Source organism: Drosophila biarmipes, chromosome 2L, assembly GCF_025231255.1.
Source record: "Drosophila biarmipes strain raj3 chromosome 2L, RU_DBia_V1.1, whole genome shotgun sequence".
Taxonomy (NCBI): domain Eukaryota; kingdom Metazoa; phylum Arthropoda; class Insecta; order Diptera; family Drosophilidae; genus Drosophila; species Drosophila biarmipes.
In genome coordinates this window covers 12,194,308-12,215,614 of record NC_066612.1, presented here as the reverse complement: position 1 = coordinate 12,215,614, position 21,307 = coordinate 12,194,308, and the positions used below count along the sequence as shown (strand labels likewise).

The window sequence follows — 21,307 nt, the reverse complement described above, 5'->3', positions numbered from 1 at the left end:
CTGAAGTTCTTATAAAGTTTCACTTCCTCTCTTCTTTGCCCACCTTTCTACGATTCTCTCTGTCTCTCTCACTGCAGAATTCGTCATTAAATTGGAGACCCATTTAAATTTCAGCGAGCTCATAAAATTCACACGTTTCATTGCTTACGCTCTTGAAGTCAAGCACTGTGGGTTAAGGTAGCAAGTTTCCCTCTGAAACGCATTTTTATGCGTTTTCCTAAGCTTTCTAATTTGTAATCCATAAAAATAAAAATCTCTTAGCCATAAAAGTCACCGTTGAAATGCAAGCTGAATAAATGTTTATCATTTAGCATTTCATGAGAAAAATCTTTTTTAAGATCATTTTTAGGAAATTCAATGATTCTATAAAAAAAGTATTGGGTAACTATTTCGAGTTAAATTTTATCATCAACTTGTTTTAAATTTCCCAGAAACCCTATCCGCGCTTCAAGATATTAGTGGCATTATAAAATTTGGTTTACAATATTGTTTATATTTAAGGATTAACACCGAACTAATGTCAGTATCCCATCATTTTGTAAAATTCCTGTAAAATACAAGTTTTTTATAAACATTTTGAAATTCGTAAAATTTTCAAAATAACTCACAATCATAATATAGAATTTTTTAAGAGCAATATTTTCTCATGCTTGAACAAATTTATAAAAAAAATTCCCTTCTTTGCAATCCCCCGACCCACTGTGCGTATTTCATCATATTAGCGCCGCGAGTTTTAAAGGCTCCTCTTAACTGCCATTTGGTAGTGGGCACGCCCTCGCCCATAAAGATTTTCTTATTCGCTTGTTTTCCCTGCCCTTTTTATGGCGAAATTTGCTTGATGGTTGCCGCTGACTCGGGCCAAAATCTTAGCCTCTAATTGTGGGAAAGCAGCAGATTGATTTCCATGTCATAAACTCGAGCTTGCGGCCAAGCAACCAAATGGAAAACGCAACAAGTCAAAAGCAGAAATAAAACAATTTGGTTAAGGGGAAGCTGTATTATGTGTGTATCGCTACAAGGGGGCTGCACTTCACATAACCAAATCAATTCAACAACGGGTGGGTGGGCTTTTCGAGGATGCCACGGGGGCTTATCCTGCAAAGCACTTTCCATTCTTGTTGCTCATGGAATTTTCCTGGACCACCAACAGCGAAAGCGAGAGCTAATTCTGGATGGGGTGGTGACGGGCGCTTTGCGGGGAATGTGGCTGAGATCTCTATAATACCACTGGGTATTTAGTTGCCGCTGATTCCATGTTGTTCGGATTGAAAACATATGTTCACTTCTTGATAATTAGGAATGTGCTTTATCGAATTTGGGTAGTATTCAAATATGAGAAGAAAAGAAAATTGTTATCCAAAGTATTTAAAGTTTTTGAAAACTTTAGAATGCGTAGTAATAACAAAAATAGTATTTAATTTTTATACATTAAATAAAACACTTATTATTAATTTGTAACTATAATTATGATCATATTATAACATCACTGAATGAATTCATAAGCTACTCCAAAATAAATGCCTTAATTAAATATTTAAACTAAGACTAAAGATATTTCCAAATTCAATTCCATACAACCAAAAATGTGCTCTTTAATTATTAAAAATATAGTAATAATAGATATCATATTTAAACTTTGAATGTATAAAAATCAAATTTAAAGGAAGTAATTATTTTTTTATAACATTGTTTATAGAATTATTTATTGGCCTCTGTAATCTCTCTAAGCCTCCCAAAATATTCAATTTTATTGTGTGGTCCTCTAGCAAGGGTTCCGCGATGCTAAGTAGCTCCCTGGGTTCCCGAACTCAAGCCATTTGCTCCGGAGGAGAACACCGCCCGGCACTCAGTAATCTGATTGAAAAGGTTCCTTCGGTCGGCTGCCAGTTGGATGCCAGGCGGCTCCATGGGCGGTTGATGGATTCCATTCAGAGGGCCTCGCATCCACTTAACTATTTCGATGGATGGCGCAGTGTTGTTCTTGCTGCCTCTGACATTTTCATTTTGCTACAGTTGGCTACGGGTTTTCCCGCTGTCGCTTTTCCTGTGCTGTATCATTGCCATGTCGTTGACAAATTGTTTAGGCGAACGGAAGAGGAGTGCGGGCTTGAGATGGTCTGGCGGTGTGTGTCAATAAATGTGTGTTAAAAATGCCCTTAGGCAGTTGGGTCATGGTGATATATAGGTTCCCAAGGAGCGACTCCTGTTGCGCCCAAGAGGTGGTCCTCCCCAGCAACTCGGCGAGATTCCCTCCACAACATACAACATATGTATGGGGCTGCTCGCAAACAATTTTCAATTAAGCGCACAATCACGATAAATAAATCTCATTGTGCAAAAAGCCAGTTTCATCTGCACAAGCTTAGCTTAGCTTGGATTTTCTCCCGATGTACAGCAATTTTCTGCGGTTTTTCATGCCATTACCAGGGGGCGAAAAGTGGGTGGGGGGTTTCCATGGGCGGTGGGCGGTGGGCGGCGGTGCAATAAAACTCCACCCAGGTAGCGACTTCATTGCAATCTTCACAAGCTTTTCCCCAGCGTGGCTAACACGCTTTTGCTTCTAGCTGCTGGCTAATGCTCTTCGCACAAGCGGGTTACTCGGTTTGGGCCGAGCTGCGAGTTGGTAACCCATGAATCATACGCTCAATTAAGGGGTTATGGTGTGAATTCGCATAAATTAATTATATATTGCGAGGCGCTTGGCCAAAGGCTCTGGTTAAACATAGTTTGCCAATTTAAAACAAAAGCTGAGTGCAATTAAATTAAAGCAATGAATGGGTAGTTTAATTATAAGGGAAAGTATCATTAGAAAATAAAAAAAGTATATACAATTATAATATACACATGCTTTCAAAATCTCGACCATAAAAATTTATGGTATCTGTTATTCAAAGGAAGTTGTTAAGGCATTTATTTCAGTTATTTTATGTATCCTAATATTTGTTTATCTATTTTTCAATAGTTGTAGTATTATTGAAATTTAAATTTGAGGAATCCTTATTGTTTTCGTTTTGTATAGAAGAATTAGTCACTTGTTTTCCTCTGCTTGGTAAAATTTTACTGGTACCAAAATTGGTTTATAAAGGGGTTTTACTTTGGTGAATTCACAGAAATGAAACTTCTTGGCCAAAGGCTATGTTTAAACATAGTTTGCAAATTTAAAACAAAAGTAGAATGCAATTAAATGAAAGCAATGTATATGTATTTTTATTAAAAGGGAAAATATTATTATAAAATAAAACAAGATAAAAAATATAATTTACACTTGCCCACTTTTTATCTTTAAATCTCGACCACAAAAATTGATTGTATCTCTTATTCAATGGAAGTTGTTAGGCAATTATTTCAGTTATTTTATGTATCTTAATATTTGTTTATTCATTTTTTAATATTTGTAGTATTATTGAAATTTTTATTTGGGAAATCCCCTTTAAGTGGATTCCGAATTCGCACTGTCTTGGCCCACTTCCTCTTCTTGTTTATGTTTTATTTCCTTGCCATAAATTCTGCGGTTAAGGAGGCAAGTACGGAGAGAAATTGAGAGCAAAGAGGTAGTGGGCAATATGTTTTTATAATGTTGATATATGTGCTCGGATGGCAATTTACGGCTGCCACGACAAATATTCATCTAAGCTGGATACTTTCAAGAGTTTGCTGCGTGTGGTCAAACCTAATGCAGGGGTACATACCCAAATGAGCAAAAACGAGCATAAAAATAAAATGCAGGCAAATTCAATCAAGCGAAATTTAACAAGATTTCCGTGAAGCCGCCGGGCCGCTTCTTCGCATCTAATGGATAGGAGAAGCTGCTCATCCCTGGCCACAAATTAAGCAAAACTTTATACACCCCCTCCGGATTCGCATGTATACGAAGCCCCCTATCAAAGTAAGGCAGCCGGCGAGGCAACCTTGATTTCGCAGGAGGAACAGTTCGTATAAAGTAAATAATAAATCAGCGGCGAGACGATATATATGAAAATGAAAGAAGTGTACATAATGCAGAGATTCACACACATGCCTGTGGGGATTGAGATGCCGAAAAGAATCTCCTAAAACCTACCCATAGAAGATTTAGTGGCCTCGTCTTCTGGCTTTCGCTGCTTAGGTAGCTCAAAAGGAAGTAAACAGGATTTGAGCTTTACCAGGAATCTTTTCTTTTTTATATTCCCTCTTTTTTGGGTTTGTGTTTGGTGTGTCTTTAACCTCTCGGACATTAGGTACAAAATAGTTTGTTATTTGGGATCTTCCTCTCCCTATCGCTTAGGTCTGGGCTTTGCCTTCTCGCTGGCATTTACTTAAGGAAATTCGATATATTTAAATATGTATATTATTTTATGGGGTCTTTTCTGCTGCTGTTGGCGCTCCTCGCCCGGGGGTTCTCTTAATAAATTCTCTGAATTTTAATAAATGATAAGACTTGTGTAATTTGAAGACATTGTACATAATTTTTGTCGTCTTTTTTGCCATTGGCTATGTGTGAGAAAATTTTAGAAGATTGCTTTGGATATTTATGCGAACGTTAATGTATATTGTTTTCGTTTCGTATACAAGAATCAGTCACTTGATGCCCCCACTTCGGAGAATTTTATTGCTACCAAAATTGGTTTATAAAGGGGTTTCACTTTTGGGTAATGGTAACCTGTATTGGAGGTCAAATAAATATAGTTTCAATCAAATAAATTAGAGCTTCACTTTAGTTGGTTCAACCCAGGTTAAATGTATCTTTTTAATGCTTTTTACTTTAAAAATTCAGCCCATTTTGAATGGGTAATTTAATTTCATAAATACGAAAAAAGATGCCAGTTTCCAAAGGGGTTTCATTCCACATTCGATCAATTATTCATTAAAATGCACTTTGGACCCGGTTTTTATGGGCATTTCCTATTTACACTTATCGTGTTGTTTTCGGTTTTCATTTTGCCGCTTATTTGCCAGCTCTCCATGCTTTTCTGCACAAGTGAGCAATTATTTGTGCAACATAATTAAAATTTTATTAATTCATAAACAAATGCGCAGAGAGCGTACACAACTGGGAGCCGAGGAGGAAGGACTCGACGTTGCTGTTGCCTTTCAGCACTTCATCAACGCCAAATGTTGTTGTTGCTGCTGCTGCTGCTGCATCATTCATAAAAAATGCCATAAATGCAGACACAGCAACAACATCAGCACGTAGAGTAGCCACCTCGCCTCTTCAGGTGCGAATTTCACACTCGACCCGCCTCCTGGCCACCCACCTTTCAACTCACCTTGTCAATTTTGCATGTAGAGCACGTGTCGCTGCTCGTGCCCAGATGTTGCTGTTGCACTTGCTGCAGGAGGTCGCAGGTTGCTGCTGGCAATGGGAGTTTCTTCCTCAACTCTAATTAAAGAGCTCTTCAGAGGAGGTCTTCTTGAACCTGCCCTACCATCTGAAATGCGTAACTGCCATAAGTTAAATTTTAATTAATTATATTCGCTGGAAAATACTTGTACATCTAAAAATAATAACAAACAACACAATAAAATCGCGTCTCTTTTCTATCTTTCACGGTTGCAACACCTGTCGAATTGTGGACATCAGCATAAAATAGAATCCAAATAAACAGAGTCAGAGGGAGCATGTATATAAATATGTTAAATAAAAAGCTCGCAGGCAGAGAGAAAACCCCGAAAAAAGCCAACCCCGCAAATACGAAGTAGAAGAAATGCACACAGCACATTATTAAACAAACAGCGCGAGCAAAATATTAACAAAATATAACTCTCGAAAATGGGTGAGGAAAACAAAAAAGAAAATCGAAACAAAGCCATGTGTGCTGAAACTTAGACAAATACAAACTTATGCAAATAGAAAGCGATTAAATATTTACTAAATAATAAATGGAAAGTTCTGCCAGAACGAATTAGAGACGCGTGTCGAAACGATCGTTAAAATAAATAATAAAAAATAATAAAACAAATGACATTTATTTACAATTAAAAAGTGAAACATTCTTTCTGTGGGTATCTATTTTTACTTATTAAAATGACTTACTAGCATACAAATTAATCAAATTAAAATAAAAGCAAATTTAAAAATTAATATGCCATAAATAAAAAAATATGTTCTATGACTTATGCTCAGCTTAATAATTTTTGCTATTATTATTATGAAATATTTGTATAGAATTATGTTAATTAACCTTGTTTTATTCTTACTTATTTTTGCAACAAAAAATTTCGTAATAAGTTCTGAATCCAAAATTAAAATTAATTTAATTTTTTCTTTATTACTCAGCCTATTACCAAATTAATACTTAAGTATTAAATTATTGTTAACTTTACAGAATAAACAAAATTAAATTCAAAAAGCCAATTTTTCTTTGTTAATTTTTTAAATTAACTTAACTTTTGTCTAAATAAACATATACTAAGTACTTTAATTGAATTGAAAATTCATAACCAGTTTTAATTTCCTAAACAAATCGAAATACATTTTTAGAGTTTTCCTTCAAAGTCCGAATGGGGCATAAACACCATGAAAAAGACCATTCAATGTTTTCCGCAAACAGTTTCAAGGCAAAGGCCCTGGCAAACAAACAATCAAAAAATAGAAATACAATGAAGTTTGGCCAAAACGCCTTCGTTCTTGGGTTCCCGGCTTTGATTTTAATTTCTGTTGGTCTAGCGTGGCAAAATACAGAGGGGTTCGGGGTTTTGGGGGGTCAAAAAGCCCAAAACAGTAGGCGGCTGGGGGGGATCGTCTGCAGACTGAAATTTATGGCGTCACGTTGGCAACTACTGGTTTTGTTTTTTATTTTTAGAGTTTGCCTTACGCCGCGCTCTAGCAATTCGCGGCTTTATAATTGCTTTTTTCAAATTCACTTTTTGGGCTGCTCGCTTTTATTCCTAGGTAAAAGTGAGCTCAAATTCGGACCCAAACTGTGGTTAAAACTCGCAAAAGTTATAAAGAAAATCTGCGTCAGAGGATCACCTCAAGCAGCTGGGTGGTCATCAAGTGTCAAATGTTTTTCCTCTATCATTATAATTTTGAGTCATTTTGTATCTAATTGTTAGCCACATTAACAAAAAAAAATGCCAACGTAGACATAAAGAAAATGGCAAGCTTAGGGTTTTTAAACAGTCAGCAGTTAAGGCACCTCTTCATGTAGCTGGCAGTTTGGCAATGGTTGGAGCTGTTGTTGGCCATTATGTGCATAAAATTATCAACCGCATTAGGAGGGCCCGCCAAACACAAAATGTACAATTGTCATGCATAATTACGGCTCGGAAAAATCCAAAGAAAATCTCAAGTGTTGACAAAAAGAGTTAACGTCAGAAGCCCAGTAGGGTTTTTCAAGAGGGCACATTCAGGGAAGATCTCAAATTGGCTTGGCAAGTTCTTACGTACATACTTGGCTTAATTTCTAGAACGTTGGGGCTAGGAAATGGGCAAAAAATCATATAATGATGTCATTGGCAAGGGCAGTTATCTCCAGTTTTCAGTTTTGGCAGCATTTTGTTCATTAAAAAATTAGAAAAGTAAGTGGGTTTGTGTGAGAAATAAGTATCTTATAAATATTGTGAAAATAAAGCTTTGTCAAGGGAAAGATACAAAAGATATATCAAAGTATCTTAAGCATAACTTAATGAAAGGATTTATGTTTTTTTCAATATTTTTATTTGAGCCTAATTTAAACAATTTCAAAAGCAAACTATCTTATAAAAATTGTCGAAAAATTATATCAAAGTATCTTAAGCATAACAACTAACCAACTAAAATTGGGGAAAAATTATATAAAAGTATCTAAAGCATAACATAATGAAAGGATTTATGTTTTTTTTCAATATTTTTTTTACTCTATACTTTAAACAATTTCAAAAGCAAACTACTAAAACTATCAATCAAATAGATCGGGATTATCTTTTTAAATAATTAAAGCTTATAAAGAGAGCGACTTCTTTAGAGAGATAGATACATGAATGCTAAATGTGCTCAAGTTTAAGGTATTAGTTTTTATCAATCCCAATCTCATTCGCCTGTCTACTTCAATGACCAGCATAGATGATACAAATATTTTATATTCTTTAAAGATAAAGATCGTTTTTGGTCAAGCTACGGCTATTAAATGACATTCATAAAATAAAACCAAGTCACAAGAAACCAACAAAAATTGCCGTAAAAAGTAGCTAAATAGCTGCAATATATATACGCTCGTTCGTGCAGATACGTAGTCGGCAGTCCCAGAGCTATCTATATAGGTGTTTGTGTAGGAACCGCTCTCTAGCACTGGCTGCTATTGAAATTGAAGGCGACAACGTCGTAGACGAGGTTCCGCAGAGAGCTTTCCATCTTTTTTCTGCTTATTTTCGTGCTTAGTTTTATTTTGCGCTTTGGCCCGGCTACAAAGCTACAACTGAGAGGGCGCAAATGGCTCTTTTCCTCGGCTCTGGCCTCTTCTTTCCGCCTTCTGCTGAGCCCCCAAACACAACATGTGTTTCGTCATCGCAGTGTTGTGTTTGTTGTGTTGCTTAAAATATTTCTATAAAAATGCTAACATTTTTATAGGAATTTTATATGTAAATGCACTACGCACGCTCGAAATTATAGTCTCTTGCTCTCCGAATTCCAGGTTTCAACTTTAAAATCATTTTGACAATTTATTACTTATTTTCTGTTGGGGGTCGAACAATTAAAAATATGTATTTGTATAACTACACTTACCCTTAATGATTCAAAACTGCTGGAATAACAAAGTAACTGGAATAACAAAATAAAAAAAAAATAACAAAAATACTTTTAAAGATACAAAATTTATAAAGGTCTTAGCTCTCTTTGTGTCCTTTATTTTTAAGCTTTAAAAAAACTTGTATTTTTAAACTTAAAAAACATGTATTTTTAAACTTAAAAAAAAAACATTTATTTTAAGACTATGAATTCCGGAATATACTATTACTACTACTACTAATATTTCGAACAAAAGTACTGGATTTCATTTTAAAGATTTTCAAAAAACAACTTTTCCAATAATTTGATATTTTGATTTCCAAACCAAACCGACTCATCCTGTTTTTCAAGAAAAATTGCCAACAAAATAAGTGATTTAGATTTTAAACATATTCTTTTTAAACTTCGGTCGTAAAAACTGCAATAAAACTAAAATCAATAATTTCTAAGGTTTTGAAAGCATTTGAAATATAAGGTCTTACATGTATAATCCTAAAAATATATTTGAACAAAATAAAATTAGAAAAAAAAGATTTTAGTTTGTTTTTTTTTTTTAATTATAAAATAAAAAAAAAGGGAAATAGAAAAAATAATAAGATATTAATTTGAAGAAATTGTTTGGGTTTTCCCTATAACAAAATCTTATTGGAATCCAGTCAAAACCACTTTTATGCTTCCTGTTTCGAGGAAAAAATATTTTGAAATAGTAAAATAAAACAAACTAAAGTAGAAAAGATTTTGGATAATTTCGAACCCTGTTTTGAAATATCCGAAAACTGGGTTCGTTCTGTGGTTTTATTTTCGCCAAGCCGCCATTAAAAAACAAAGTCGCCTTTGGCTTTGCTCCTGTGTTTGTTTGTGTTTTGTGTGTGGTGGGGAGCCAAGCGAAAATGCCGGCACTTGGGAGAGCGGCGAGAGCGCCAAAGAGAGTGGCCAGCGGGCGCGGGCCCAACCAGCTGTCCCGCTCTAATGGGGCCGCCCCCGTGCGGCGGCGAGAAGAGGCCGGCGATAGTGCGGGGCGACCATCTCCCATCTTGACACTTGACACAGGGCGAAGAGCGAGCGCTAAGAGAGTGGCCGAAAGAGAGCGCGGGCACGTCACACAGCTGGTGGATATGGATATGCGTATCCGTGAGATGCATTTCAGTTCGAGTTTGTATTTCGTTTGGTGAGGTTGACACTGTTCGCTGCCGTTCGTTTTCGTCCACTGTCGACGTGTCTCTCTCTCTCCACCGTTCTCTGCCCGTCTCTCTTCGCTGTGCGTGTGTGCCCCGACTTTATTTACCTTTTAACTCACGTTTCCCAAAGAATGAAGATCAACTGAAAGTTATGGTCGTGCACAAAAGTGCGTAGAAAACGCAGCAAAACGTAGAGGAAAAGTTGGCGCAGCCCAGTAAAAAAAATAAAGAAATCAAAAGAAGCAAAGCAAAGTGCGCGTGTGTGTTTACGTGTGCGTGCGTGTGTGTGAGTGCGTGCCTCCGCCGTCGCTCCCTTTGCGAAAATAATAAAGTATCTTTCGGATACACGACAGTTAGCCAAGACAAGAACTGCATAAATCTGATAATCAGCTTAGGTTTTCCTGTGTTTTTTCGCTGTTAACAATTAGGGTTTGGTAAAATTTTCCTCGTTTCGTTGCGGAATTTTAGTGTGGCGTTCCACTGCCGAAACGTTCCCCACTCTCTTCGCGCTCGCCGCCCTCTCTTTCCCATTTCTGTGGCTCTCTCGTGTCGCCTTGCCGCTTTCGGGTTTCATAATTTTGTCGCTTCTAGCTTGCGTATCTTTATTTATATTTTGTTCCGTTTCCATTGCGTTTCGCTCAGTGTGAATTTTAATTGCCCACTTTTTGGAAAATTCAAAATACCAGAAGTATCTCCGCCAGCGCACGCAATATTAATAGTTTTACATTCTTCTCCTCGCCGCCCCCCAACACAGTTTCTCTGACAAAATACTATATGATTTCCCCAAGATCTTGGTGTATATATTTTGTGCAAAACAAATACAAATACAAGTAAAAAACATAAATAAAATCAAGCTAGCCATGGCAGAATCATTGAAAATATTTTTAAAAAATACCTAAAAAAGAAGAGATAAAAACCAAATCGACTTAAAGATATATTTATACACACACAACGGTTTCACTTTGCAAAGTTGTATACAAAGTTAAAAAAAAAAAAGTAATATAAAAAGAAAACAAGAAAGCGATTCACAGTTATCGACGCAAATTATTCAATTGTTCGGCCACACGCTGCCTCACGGTCTACAAAATAAAATAATACACGAGTAAAAGTGCAAATCAATGTGCAAAACAAATTATATATTTAATAATTATCACACATAATGCCGCCTAACAAACTAAGCAAACATGGATTAACGCATTTATTGTAGATTGGTATCTATGGGATTGAAGTCGACGAGAAAGGTTTGACCAGCAGTTGGCAACGTAAATCAGTGACTAAAAGGTACTATTCAATTGTAGATTAGCATTTAAGATTTATTTTGGTAAACTTAGTAGTTAAGATACAGTGAAATCGGAAGAACTACAAAGTTAGGAGCTTGTTTCAGATTTATGTTTTGAAGAGAGTATTAATATTATTAATAATTATTAATAATTATTAATAAATAGCTACACCAGAGATAAAACCAAAACCGAGAGGATGAAGACTGCTCGATAAAAATAAAATCTTGAAGTAACAAGAAAAATATCTGTTGAAATAATATTATTTCAACGTCTTTCTGGTCTCTTTGCTGACTCATCCACGCGATTACTGCCATGGATGTCCCATCCATTGTCCATTTGAGTTGCCCAACATTTCGTCATGGTCGCCTTTTGCAAGGGACTTATCAGAACTCCGGTTCGAGCAGTTGATGGCCGATAGAAATAGTAATCTCGGAGCGCAGAAGTGTGGAGGGACGGGCAAACACTACCTAGCTATTACATAAGAAAACGTGAGTCGAGTCGCGCTGCTCGGTTCAGTTAGAATTCTTTTGCTAATACACGAACAAACATTGTAAACTGCCTGGGTGTTTGTCATTCATTCTCGGTCGGTGCGATCTCTCGGCGGCAAACAAACCCCAAAGACTCTGTGCCCAAACCGAAAACCGAAACCCAAAAGAAATACCATATCATATCACCGGGGAGCTGCTGAGAAAACCGACTGAAAATCGGCTCACACGAATCGAAAAGGTTTATTTTTTGTTCCTACTCTTTTGGTCGTTCGTGGTTCTTGACTCTCGCTCGCTCTGTTAGCGCTACACACGTATCTCACAGATACATTTGTGTTGGGGTTTTTTATCAGCGCCAAAAGCGCCCGAGTTTTGCATATGATATTGAAATATTTATTTTGAGAACATTTTATTTATACCGTCAATGAAAATGCTCAGCTATTTTTACTAATCACTCTCTTACAAGCGAGAGCAGCGAGCTCTTAGAACGTTTTGCGACGTATTTTGGTTTGATTTAATTAGTTTATTGTTGCTAGATGCTTGGTGTTTTTTGTGTTTAGCTATTAACTGGCGGTCGGCAATTTCGTTTTTTTTTCTCCGCCGTTTTTGGGACAGGTTAAACCAGTTTTCCTGTTTGGCGGTTCTACACAAAAATTACAAAAAATAAACAGCGAACACCTCAAACATGCCACATTATCTCATAGTTTTTGCTTCGTGCGTTCTTTCAGTTTCGTATTGTATATACTCTTTCTTGTTTTGGGCGCCCCTCGAGCTAATCTTTGCCGCTCATAATTTAATAAACGTATGAGGAAGAAGGTCCCATAACCAACCAAATGCTGCGCTTAGGCTTATCGCCGATGCCCCAACCGCTCAGAAAAACCCAAACCGAAAACCAAGACCATAGGAGAACCACACACACGCTGGTCGTAAAGCGGCGATTAGATAATGACATTTTAAATGATGTCTCTACTGTACAGTAGAGTCGCGAAACCGAAACACACATGAGCAGTGACCAACCAACAATGGAAATGGACTTTGTTTTGAAAACTGAAAACGGCTGATAAGACAGCCCAGGGCCCACAGAGACAGGCAAACACTGAGAGTATCTGGGGAACCGGGAGAGAAATCGAGCAGTACGAGCATGGAACGAAAATACGTACAGAAATTGAAACAAATTCTAGAAGATTAGGCATGCCAAATGTATTCCTAATAGCTTCCAAATTGATTGTAATAATCTCGGACCTGGAAAATAATGTTCTGCTAAGGTAGATACGGTTGTGTTGTTAGGACTGTAGGATAAGGTGAAGTATAAAGTGACTGAGATCTTAAAAATATTTTTAGGTGGGCTACAAAAATAGTTTTCAAAACAGAAATTTTGCCTTTAGATATTTAAAAAATTCTTAAATAGGTATGAAAACTTTTTTCATTATCCTCTTGGGATCCTAAGATTATATAGTAAAACAAACATTTTTGGAAAGTGTTGCTTATCAATTTATATACTCATTAAACACGGATATGAGGATTGCATATATAAATGCTACTTTTGATACATCACTATCCTTAGCGTCATTGTCCTCGGAACCTTGAGTGTAGTCTCCAATTCTCACTTCCCCGATTCCGCATCCGATTCTTCCCTTTCTCTGGGGGAAAACTCCGAGTCGCACGTTTTTGGACTTACGGTTCCCTCGCGCCTAGGCTGCCGTGAAGCGTAAATGAATTTGTCCCTTTGAAGTTTTCCATGTTAATTGGGAAATTAAGCTTGACCAGGGCCCGCAATTTGGTCGCAATTCGTCGTTCTCTTCACTTGAAATCGTCGTCGTGTATATAAGACATTTTTTATTCCACTTGGAGTCGCTGTTGTTCCTTCTTTTCTGTGTCGTTTTGTATGTGTTGCACATGATTCTTGTTGGCCGGGACTACGTTTATAATTACGTTAACTTCAATTACTGCTTACGTACAATATCAGACCAATTTTTGTTGCTCGCCAGGTAAACTGGTTTCTGTACGCCTCATTTTGTCTTTTATATCGTAGTTTTTTCTGTACTCACTTGTGTCCGTACGTACCGCTGCACGAGTTTTGCTATAATTTTAATTTCTTTTTGAAGTTTTGCGCAAATGGGCTGAAGGTCTCTTTACTGCTATTTAAATAGTAGTTAAAAAATTGTTGCCATCCTGAAATTCCTGGGAATCAAACTCATTACTGTTGGCCATGCAGGGTTTATTTGGTTGGGAATTTAAACACTTTTGAAAATAGTTTTATGTTCAATTTTAACTAGAGGTTAAGTTTTACGTTCTATATCTTTTATCCTATCTAGCATTTCTTGATGGCATAAGAATTTTAAAGTTATGTGGGAAACACTTTTTCAAAACTTCCCAAAAAATTTCTTTAAAAAAGTACATTATTTTTGTAATTTTATCTGGAGGTTAAATAATATGTTTCAGCCGTTTTGTTTCATTGAGCATTGCTGGATCGACTAAAGTATATTAGAATTCTGTGTATAAATCGTTTTTTTGAACTCAACAACCTTCTTTATTTGAAAAAAATAGTAAGAACTTTTAACTGTGGGTTAAATTTTAACTTTTAGACCTTTTCCTTATTCAGCGCTTCTCGATCGACGAAAGTATCTTGGAAATCTATGAGTAATTCGTTCTGTGGCATTCGCCATAGCCCTAAACATGGAAGTGCGATTGACTTAGCTGGATATTTTGATATTTGGTTCCCTATTTCCTCCACACATCCACTTATCCACGGTTTTGTGTTTTTTATTTGACTTTGCTTGCGCTTTTTGTGTGCTTTATTTTGATTTTGATTTGTTTGTTGTGTTTTTGTGTTGCTCCGCGGACTGCTCCTCTTGGGGCGTTTGCCGCATTTGAATTTCATTTTTAGATTTCAATTTATTTTCGGCGTAGTTTATGCCAATTTGGTTTTTGGGTGCGATTTCTTTAATATTATGTATGCCATATATTGTTCCCCCGCCTCGCAGTGTTGGTGTTCATCACGGCAGTGTGAGTGCGAGTGCTTCTTCAAACGAATTTGATTTGATACTCATTTTTCTGTGCACCGCTGGTATTTGTTGTATAATAGCCCAACCGACAACAAAAAAACCCACAAAAATTGCAAGCGCTTGCGGAAATTCTCGAACCGTACTGTACTTGACCGAAAAAGCGTGATTATTATATGGTCTTTCGGCTCTTTCTATCTGTGATTTCTTTCTTGTCATGTGCCTGGTTTTAGTCATGGTCGAAATATCGAAAACACTGTGCGGCGGTTCCTTTTTAAAAGCATATTAACTAATTGACGTCTGTGTTTATCTATAAGCAAAAGGCGGAATACCCGCTCGACCCACAAATATTTGACGGACTGACATTTGGGACACCGAAACCAAGATGCGAGAACGCCGGGCGCAGGAAGCGAAACAAATGTTTCGACTCATTGATGTCTGCACTCTTTTCCCAGCCAACAGAGTATCTTACTATAATTATCTTAATTAAAAATCTTAAGTCTGAGCTGGCCCAGTAGTCTAAAGTCAGAGTAGCCCAACCGGCGATTAGCTCATCTGGTTTTCTGGCGAATTGAGCAATCTAAATGGTAAGTGGTAGGGAAAAGCTCGAGACAATCTCGGCTCGGCTCTTAGTGGAGGAGCTGCCTCGGTGGACCCCTCGGAAATCCCCTCTCACCAGTCATTACTTGCACATTGCTCTGTTGAAACTCAAATACACGAAATAAATAATTTTCAGCTGGCTTTTTTGGGCCAAATAATGTTGATGTCATAGGTTCGTTGGCTGGGCGTAAAAAATCGTTGGTAGGCATTCAGTCCGAAGCTGTGTGTGCGACTGGCTAATGCAAGCATCCAAAAGGCAAAAAATAAAAAAAGAAAACAACAACATTTGAAAACGACTCAGGAATGCCCATTATATATGCCAAATATTTGCTTTGTCAAAGTATTTTCTGGTTTGTTTTATGAGTATTAGTTGATTTCGAAGTGATCGAAAGGGCCGGCAGGAAGGAGGGGAGTGGGAAGTGCCCAGGCAGTGACTATAACTATAGTTTTGACTGATTAGGGGGTCTGAGTCATGCATCCGAAAGCAGATACCATAGCCTGGCCCGATGTAAACCAAGATAACTGCGTAATAGCTTGAGGAATTAGTAACTTGTTTAGAAAGCAGCCAATAGGAAGAGTAAAAAAGATAATAACTTTTTTTACTCAAAGAGTAATGTTTGATATTAAACAACTTACATATAATCACTAAAATGTATAGAGTTGGCATAAAATATTTGTATATTGTAATTTTAATATTTTATTTTTTTTTTTTAAAAACCTTTTCAATTTTAATATGAATATAGTAATATTTTTATTGCGACGTACCACAAAAAAACGAAACCAAAATGGTTTCTAGTCATTTTGAATCCCAATATTTATTTTCACTTATCATTTCAAAGCTTTCTGCCCCGTTTCTATTCCCAAAAAAAGTCAAGTTCCGGTTTTAACTGCATTGATATCGCTAAGATAGAAAGCCCCCCGAAAAAGTACACTCTACTTCACACCTATCTACTGCCTGTTGCCTAACCCCCAGACCGAAGTACGTACGCCGAAGGCTTTGAACCAAGACTCTATTATGACCAACACAAAAAGAAACCGAAACTGAAACCAAAACCAAAACCAAAACCGAAAAGATGCCATAAAACGTGAAAGCAAGAGCGGCGATTGACCAGAGCGACCACCTTTTGCGAGATGCTCGCACACTGCCAGATACTTTGAGAACTTGGGGATCTAGAATAATTGTTATGGCGAGCACTCGGGGGTCTCCAGAGAGCGAAAGAGCGAGCTCCAAGACTCTACCTAACGCGTTATAACGCTCCGAATCGATTCTCAAATGTAGGGGAAACGCCAGTGCGCGAGTGTGTGTTCATAAAGTTGATTGCACTCGATTTTTAGATAAAGCTTTTCAAGGTCACCAACGAAAAAACAACGAAGTGTACCCAAAAAAAGAGGGCAGCACCATTGAAAAAACGCGGGAGATTCTTCCAGCAGAACGAAGAGTCTTGATCCTTCGCTAGAAGGCCTTTAATTGAGAACTAGGCACCAAATGGCATATGGCCTGTCTCCGCGGGCGACACATCTCAGCGAATAATACAAATAAATAAATCAAAACAAGATTTATGTCTGCCTTCCACCGCTGTGTGTATTCAAATCTGACAGTCGAAAAAAGGGGAAAATCATACCGAGGAAGCCCCATCGCACACGCACACAATAATTTGAATCCCGAGACAATGAGGGCCGGGGTCGCTTCTCCAGATCTCCAGCCTCTTTGCAAATTATTAGACGACTCGTTTGCTGTTTTCTCGTCTTGTTTTTGCTTTTTCGGCATTTGCGAAAATAAAAACACACTTTTTTGGATGATTTTTTGATTGTATGATGGGTTTGCAGCTGTTGGCAGTGAGCCGGTTTGTCTTTTCCTCTCTTTATCGAATTTTTTTCGGTTCTGTGCGAAGGAACCCGAAGAGCTGGCTCAGCGATTAGTTATTGTTATCCTTTAAGACCAGAGCGAAACTTTGAATTTGTATTTATTTATGCTGAAAATTTGCTAATTTATTCCTAGGAAATATTGACAATTATAGAAATATTTCTGCAATACAAGAATTAGTCATAAATCCCAGTCCACTTTACCCAAGGTTAGATTGTGAAATTCCAAGGATCCCGAGGGACATTGAGTTCCTTTTAAATTTGTCACAACAATTTCAGATGCTCACTCAATGCTAAAAGTTATATTCGCATATATTCTGCAGCAAATCAGATTTTCACATGACTTGGCTTCAATTTCAATAGGAGAATGGAACGACAGCAGTTTATTGATTTTTACGAGTGTCCAGTTACGGCGCCTCAAAGTATGCAATTAATGGTGCGTATTTTATTCTATTACATGTCATTTCATTTCGATTTAATCGGAATAGAGGACATTGTTCCCATGTTATTCAGGCGCCTTGAAAGCTGAGACCCAAAAATAGAACAACAATATCAGGGGACTGTATAACACCTGCTTGATTGAGTGGTAGCTGGGGTCTCCTCCAATCAATTCATTTCATTTCTGCTCTAGCCGCCGATTTCAATTAAATTTTGGTCTGAAATTCCGCAATCCAAAGTGATATTCAATTAAAAATTTATAATGCGCAATAAGCACTGAAAAGGCACTTTACGAATAATTAATACCCCGCAGATAAATAAATGAGTGATTTTTATGTTAGTGAGGCTGGTTCAGATGAGGCTGGTTGATTGTTACCTATATACCCTTACAGCTCTTGGCAAATAGGGTATTTCTCCATATAATTTACATATTAATTTACATACAACTATACCTCACCAAAAATATAGAGCAGAGCCAACAGAAAAGTATCTGCAAATAAATATTTCCCTGCGTCATCATCATCCAGCTGAAGTAGGAAAAGAATTTGTTACTTTTTATTTTGATGACCATCCAACGTTCCTGAGCTCAGGCGACGTGTTTCAGTTTGAGTCGAGTGCTCCGTAAAATAAATCCGCACTTATGCAGCTACGGCAAATGGATTCGAATCCGACAGTTTGCTTGCGTGCATATATATCTTGGGAATGTACATAGTATATACATATGAAGCATCCGCATTATGCAGAAAGAAACTGGCTGGAATCGAAAACAGTTTTGGGAATGGAATTTTCTGCGCCATTTCGGGGCACAAAACTAATTTGCATCCGAGTGTAAACAATGTGAAGAAGTACACACGAATATGAGCAGAGGTATATAAACCAAAATTTGATTGTATCTTAATAAGAAATCAAACTGGAATTTCTTTCTGCACAGCGTTTTTATCAATGTTTAGTTGTGTAATCGATTGTATCTGTAATTGAGACATCTGCAGTCTATAAACAAATACCTACTTATCCGCTCTTTGTGGCAGGCCTGTGTGTTATTTATTTAGCTTTTATGCAAATTAAATTCGTTTGCTAAGGCTTTATTTTCTTTCCTAGCTTGCTTACTTCATAAATTTATTTTTCTTTGGTGTCCACTCGTGACATTCAGCAGTTGGAGATGACTCTTTTATCGAGGGCCTGCTGTTTTTGCGGGCTACAAATTTGTAAAGTGAGTTATTTATGTTTTCAAAAGAATGGAAATGGTTAAATGATGTCAGAGGCTTATAATTTATGGTCTTTGGTGTCTTTGGAAAAGTCTATGCTTATTTCAGAAACACTGAAACACATTTTAACTTTATCGACTTAAACTGTGTGTATGTACCTTATAGATAATCATATTTCCTTCAAACTCCATAACTTCTGGGACACTTCCTGTAAATTGCTCGCATGAACTACCTTCTGAGTGTTTCCCAAACTAATTAAGTTTTACGACTACAAGTTAGCCGGCTCCAACAACATTTCCTGATCCTTTACGGCATTGTTGTTTATGTTTATGACAATTTACACACACACTTACAAGCCTTAATGGCGAACTAATAAAATTTTCTTGCGATGTAGCTATACACTGGTGGAAAAGTCATAAAAAGGCGGCAGACAAATGAAAAATTTCAAGCATATTCAGGACAGGAAAATGCGTGACATCTAGAGATAAGAAAACTCAGCCTGCGGGAAGTAGAAAAAAACGTGCACATGTATAAATATCAGCTTTTTGGTTTCGTTCCATTTTCAATTTTAACGACCGAGACTAATTTTCACACCAGCAGCTAATGTCAACACAATCGCTGACATTTTGTCAGTGAAAGCAACTAGCCAGTGCCCCGCAAAAAAGCAAAAGAAAACATCTCAATTGGCAAAGCGGGCGAAACAGGAAGCAAAGTGGCCAGAAGGAAAATGAATAATGGAAAATTAGCCGACAGCAGAGCTCCTAGGTGAATCGCAGCCTCTCACCCGCTCCCATTTGATTTGATTAATTACCCAAATTTGACATTAACACATTTCGGGGGCACAAATGAAGCAGAAGGCAGCGATATAAACAGCAGCCCTCGCCGAGAACAAAAAACTTTGTCCAGATTCTCTGGTTGGAGTGATTAATGAATTGATTGAAAACAAAACGTCGGCCAGTAGAATCTCTGTTCGTTTTGTTTCTTCTTTTTTATGTCTTATCTCCGGACTTGGGCCCAAGCACACTGACCACCAAGGAACTAAAACGCTTCCGGCATTTCTTCTTGGGGAGTTTTTATGCGAGTTTCCTTCATTTTCCCCATTTTTTCTTAGCCGCTCTAATGGCAACAGGAGTGGAGGAACCGGTATCCATTAGTTTATTTCACGTTCTAAAGTCACCTTAGGATGAGTAATAAAACAAAATTATTAATACTTAACTGGGTCTTAAATGGTTTTATATTCTTTTCATTAAAAAAGCCAATAAAAATAAGAACGTCTGATTGGTCTAATGATATTTATGAGTAACTTACTTTCAGTGAAACAGCATTAGATACAGAGATATTAGCTCTAAGAACTTAATGAATAAATGACAATATATAAGGGGCACTTTTTAAGATTTTATGATATTGTTTTCACTAAAAAATCTAATAAAACTAAGAGGGTCTGATTTGATTAATGATATTTATGAGTAACTTAACTGCAGCTTAATACTTAATAAACAAATTACTGTATATTAGGGGAACTATTTTTTAATTAATTAAATTAGCTCCATTTTTATTAAAAGAAATAATTATATTTGCGTGAGTTGTACGTATTTTAAACTTCTCATTAAAGATTATATATTTATTTTTATAATTTCTTATATCTTTCTTATAAAGAGCATTCCCAGCTTCGTCTCAGTTCTTGGGCACCGTCGTTCCCTGATTTTCCGTTCTGTCCGTTGGATGGTTAATGATTCCTAGAGCTATTCGGTTTGCATGCTAATAAGCAGTTTAGGCCCAACGAAGTATATGAAAATTAATGCTTTGGTTTTGCCTAATATACGACCTAATGTCCCGCACCGTGTCGACGGGAATTTCGAGGCTCGGGCCGTATTGATTTATGCCAACATTGTTGCTGCTCACACTCGGCCAACTGTGGATGGGTTAACCTAAATTGATCAGCTCGCCGGCGGTGGGTAATTCCCACATTTGTGTTTGCTCAACGCGAACGAACATTTGGCCAAGTGCTGAGGATAATCTCGAGCTCTGCAGTTGTCGATCGGCGGGAAAACAGAAACCCAAGTATCTGGCCTATCACTGGCATTTAAACAGCTGCGGGGCAGCGTCGAAGGGAAAACAGTCAAAAACGAATTTCAAATGGTTTATTTCGTGGTTCGCACATTCCAGTTTCTAGGCACGTAAACCCGACCATACGGATTTTTGGCCACTTGTTGCTACCTCCCCGTGGCAAAGACTCCGCGGGAGGGTTTCACAGGGCTCCCAGCTCTCGCCCGGCGATATGCAAAGCATGTGCCTCCGATTCCAGATAGTTTCGGTTCGGTTTTATGTGCCTGGAGCCCCTATGGCAGGCCCCTCGGTACTTCACGGCCCAAGGCATTTGATAGCGTCGCATTACATACCACATTTGAGTATCTGAGCAAGTGGCTCCTCCTGCATTTTCTATCCATGCGGAAGCACTCCCCGAAGTTGATAAACTTCAGGCCGCCAGAAACCGTTTGAAGTCTGCTTTGGTGGCTATTGTTATGCGCCCAGTGTGCCAACAGCTGACAATGGGTTAATAAAAGGGCATC

The 21,307-nt window shown here is 37.5% G+C and overlaps 1 protein-coding gene and 1 long non-coding RNA gene across 7 annotated transcripts in view; one reads left to right on the top strand and one right to left on the bottom strand.

Annotated features, from left to right (window-relative positions):
- Positions 1-21,307, top strand: part of LOC108032521 (homeobox protein prospero) — an 85,927-nt gene that overhangs the window by 1,866 nt on the left and 62,754 nt on the right. The window contains exons 1-2 of one of the 6 annotated variants that reach the window (XM_050885431.1): positions 9,830-10,150; positions 10,619-11,145. The exons of 1 other annotated variant lie outside the window; for it this stretch is intronic. The gene's annotated coding sequence lies outside the window, so the exon portion shown is untranslated. Of the gene's footprint in view, positions 1-9,829; positions 11,146-21,307 lie in introns of those variants that run through there. 4 more of the 6 variants (XM_050885430.1, XM_050885429.1, XM_050885432.1 and 1 more) reach the window with 4 other exon arrangements.
- On the bottom strand, positions 8,490-9,593 carry LOC127010753 (uncharacterized). The gene is made up of 3 exons (XR_007763522.1): positions 9,353-9,593; positions 8,684-8,699; positions 8,490-8,633 (listed from the first exon to the last, which is right to left on the bottom strand). It is a non-coding gene; the product is annotated as an uncharacterized LOC127010753 (long non-coding RNA).